The 4448-nt window shown below is 45.4% G+C and overlaps 1 pseudogene; it reads left to right on the top strand.

Moving 5' to 3' along the window:
- The first annotated feature begins 1644 nt into the window (after positions 1–1644).
- On the top strand, positions 1645–2362 carry LOC142837879 (cytochrome b-245 chaperone 1 pseudogene; annotated as a pseudogene).
- Positions 2363–4448: the final 2086 nt, after the last annotated feature.

Below are 4448 nucleotides of genomic sequence, written 5' to 3' on the forward strand. Positions count from 1 at the left end.
CAAAGGGTGGAACCCATTGCTTTTTCTCTCAGCTCAATGAGAGGGATGCTTTGTCAAGCATTTCTGAAAGTAAGGCATCCTGCTGATTTTATTTTGTTAAACAAGGAACAAAGCACATTGCTTTATTTACAAGACTGCATTAAAGTCATGGACACTCAGCACAGAAATCAACTGGAAAAAGTCATAATTGTTATATCTGCCCACCCTGAAATGTCACCAGCTAAAATTAATGGAGAAGTGAAAGACAGCTGGCAGAAATATCACTAAAATGAAAATTGCATGCCAATGTGATTATGTATATGAATCTCCAATAATCCATAATATCATGATATTCTACTTACTGAATAGCGTCTCTTTATATAGTAACATGGTAATTGTTGGGAAATGACTTCTGGGAATTTTAAGAGCTCTCTGGATCATGCAGGCAATCTAAGTTACTTTTCCCATTAGGATGTACTGTGTGAAATCCATATTCAATCACCACTTTACAGAGCTAGATTGCAAATCTGAGTTAAACAATAATACATACAGCTCTTGTTTTTCCTGAGGAGATGAAAGAGTTTTTAAGAAAGCCTCAGATCTGCAGTGAACAGACTATGTGTCTCAAAGACAAGCCAGATTGACACCTGTGGCCGTAAGTGCCCAGGTATTCCCATGGCTCCTAGTCATGACCTGTCCCTTCCCAGTTCTACCCTCATGGGCCCCAAGTGGGAATCCATCTGTTATTTATGAACTCATCTCTGCCATATAATATGTACAAATAAAGAATGAGGCAATAAAGTGGCAAGGGCATGATTCCATTATCAGTAGGACTGGCAATACAGTGCTGTGGTTGAAAATGAAGACTCTGGTTGCACACAAACTGTGGAACTGCCCCTGACGTTTACTATGAGGATGGTGACAAATACGTTCAACTCTTTGCACTCAATTTCTTAACTTGCAACATGAAAAAGGACCATCGTTTTAGAAGTCTTCCCATCCAATTTCCCGAAGATATACCCTCCTATCATGTCCTGCACCCTGTGATTCAAGAATGTAAACAATGAGAACAAGAAACAAGTTTGAAAAGAAGAAAGCACGTTTTGTCTCCTCAGCCCTGCAATTTTTTCCTTCTTGTTTGGATCTTTAAAAGCCCCCCCCCCCCAAAAAAAACCTTCATGAGTTTCAGGCCAGGTACCCAATGTTTAGAGACGGGTCTTTTGTAGGTGATCCGATCACAAATTTCTGCGCTTGTGGATGGATTTATCCACTTACGCATTCATAGTTTTTGAAGAAGAGCTTTACTGCAAGTTGTTTCTTTGCTTCTCTCCCCGCTGGCATGAGTAGCCTCATCTCTCACACAGCCCTGATGTGATGACGCTCTCCTTCGGCTCCCACGCAAGTGTGTGTCCTGAGGCTTTCTGGTTCAGACCCACTGTGCGTCCCGTTTTCATCTTCGTCCCCTATGCGGATCCTTGCTCGCCGACCTGGAAAGGACTCACAGGGCAGGTTGAGCAAACCTGGCGTATGCACACCGGAGCCAGCGGAACAGGCCACTTGTGGAGTTTGTTGGTAACTGAGGCCGGGGAGGGGGATTGTATGCCTAACGAGGATTCTTAAGGATTCAGGCCTGGTCTGCTGCGAAGTGAAGCCCGGGTTCCAAGGATGTACCTGCCTATGGAGACACGAACCAGTACCTGCTTCCATCTGAAGAGAGCTCCAGGCATCCGTTCTTGGTCCCTGTTGGAATAAATATTACCCACTGACCTGGCTGCTGTCTATTACAGTGGAGTGGTGGTCCTGCTGAAAAACATCCAGGATGTGAATGTGGAGGAGGAAAGGGTCCGTTACATTGGGAAGGGCTACACTGTGACGCTCCGGTTCGCAACAAACTTCTCCAATCCCCTTACTCAGCGTGCAGTCATAGGCCAATGCGGTGGTGTGGAAGCCATTGCCAAACTCAGTGATCACTATCTTTTTGGAGTTGCACAGCCTGGAGTGGTCACAAAGCTGTGACAGTGAAACTGATGGCCCTGGTGACGGTCAGTTCCACTGTGACCATCAGCTGACTGTGAAATGGCTGCTGGTAAATGTCACCCATTTCTGACGTGTCTGCAACTGACTTGCCAATTAGGAAGGTGCAGGCAGATCTTGGCTCCTTTGAAGTTCATGTGTTGACCCCCTGCCTTTTGCTTGTTTATGCTTCTGTGTTTTACAGAATCATGGGCTTGATATTATCCAAAAATTACGAAAGGCTGCATCTATCGGAACACGGGAAGTGGGTGCCACATCCGGAGGGGGGCAGGATCTCGGAGATCGGTGCCTTCTCCAGAGTCAGACAGACTGCAGTTCTGCCTTAGGCAGCACAGCCTGGTTCAGATAAACTCACCCAAAGGCAGCTGAGGTATAAGATGCCAGTCTTTCTTCAACATAGGCCTGGTGTACGCCTTCAAAATGGACATTCTTGGAGGTCAGGGGCTTCCCTGAAAACAGCTTGAATGCTGAATGCCCGGGTGCTGCATGGCTATAATCAGAGTGCTGCTGACGGCCCTGTTCCTGCCTAGACCACTGAGATCCCAGCAGTGTTGCAGCACCGCTGTTAGGAACAGAAGGCTCTCCCAACCCAAACTGGGAAGAAACTGTCAGTGGAGGAAAGGCCACCTCTTCTGGCTTTCTGTAGCCTTGGAGAACTGCAAGCTGTTTTGCAGATATTGAGTCTCAGCCTCTCAAGTCTTGAAAAGATCTGAAGATGATAGGCATTTGATACACACACACACACACACACACACACACACACACACACAAATTCCAGCCTTACGCGAGGAAGGAAGACAGTTCAAGGTCAGTCTGAGCCACTGCTTCTTCTAACAGAAGTTGCTACCTGCCAATGACAGCCCTTTTCTGCTCTTCTAATTTTCTTCTAAGTGAACTCAAGTCCCTCAAAAGTACACTGTTCACTAAATTGCCAGCATGGCTTCCAGACCTGAAAGCTGTGGAGGGGAACCTCTGATCTACACACCGCCCCACCCCCTACAGCTGTGTGTCCGTGCCTGGCCAGGTAGAACTGGGAAACTGAGGAGTGGTACAGACAAAGAAGTCAAGGCAGCCTTAAAGCCGCTCTACTGGGGCTGAGCAGTAAATAGTTAGGCCAGAACCTTTAACAGGTCTTCTTTCACATGACTGCTTCCAGTTCTGACTTGGGGAACATGGTCCTCTGAACATGACAAAGTGAGCTTTTTAAATGGTCAAGTTAGACAATTTTTTCCCCACAAATGAAAAGTGTGAAATATAGCTGTTGGTTTTTAGTTTGTTGCCTGCAGATTCTAAAAGTGCTTTAGACATGGGAGGAGGAATCTGTCTCTTGGGAGCTATCATATCCCCTTCCTGTATTTCCCAGTGCGAGGACTCATAAGCCAGGGCGGTGGTAAAAAGCTGATTCAAGTTTCTGTTAGTGGGACTTCTGCTTCTACTGGTTTTTGATTTCATAATTAATAAAGCTCTACATGAAGATTGAAAAAAGATATCTTGTCAGAGTGGGGATCAAAGACATACACAGATACCTAAGCCTTGTGAAACATGCTGATCTAATTTCTGTAGCAAGTATTCTCTCTGCAGATGACCTTGGGCTACCTGACCCAATAGAGGCAGTGCTTCTGCTCTGCCTGCATGGCCCCTTTAAAGAAGGAGGGGGTAGTGGCTCGCTTTCTCTTGCTCCCAGACTAAGGTGGATGGTAGAAGTGAAGCAAGCGGCTTGCTGTTGGTGCTCTTTCCCCTTGGGCAGACCAACCATGGCGGCATCTAACTTGTTCTGTATCAGTGAGTGTTCACCCTTATTATACAACTAAATAAATTCTTTGGAACCTTTCCCAGATTTTGGTGGATTTTTGCTACACCTGTCAAATCTGAAGGGACATGAACCCCCCACCTTCTCTTGGTCTCATTTTTTTCCACTCAGAAATATATTGCTACCTCTTCAAAGAAATGAAAACAAATTCACAGATCAAATCTAATGGAGATAATATTGATGACATCACATACTCCAGAATATGTCTCTCTCATACAGACCAGCAGTCTCTGTTCTCACCATCACACATCTCCTCTAGTTAAATCTAAAACCTAACAGAAGCTAGGTTGATCTTGATTGCGGCTGCCCACTTGCCTTGTTGAGTAACAGGACTCAGTTCAGACACAAGAGCAGTAAGACTTGCTGGACATTCAGCTTCCCTGGCTGAATAAAATAACCACAAGTAGGCGCCATTAAAACAGAAGGACGCAGAATGTTCTCACTCGCAACAAGTTCAAGGCTAGCAACATCAAAGGGTTAAGTGACAGTCTCCTGAAACAGCACGTCTAGCAAGTTAGGCCAATATCAAATTATTCATGGCATTGCTATCATAAAATCTCTACAAAAACCCTTGTAGCACACTCCAGCAATGAAGGACTTAGTCAGCAGAGCAGTCACAAGGCCT

This window comes from Microtus pennsylvanicus, chromosome 1 (genome assembly GCF_037038515.1).
Source record: "Microtus pennsylvanicus isolate mMicPen1 chromosome 1, mMicPen1.hap1, whole genome shotgun sequence".
Taxonomy (NCBI): domain Eukaryota; kingdom Metazoa; phylum Chordata; class Mammalia; order Rodentia; family Cricetidae; genus Microtus; species Microtus pennsylvanicus.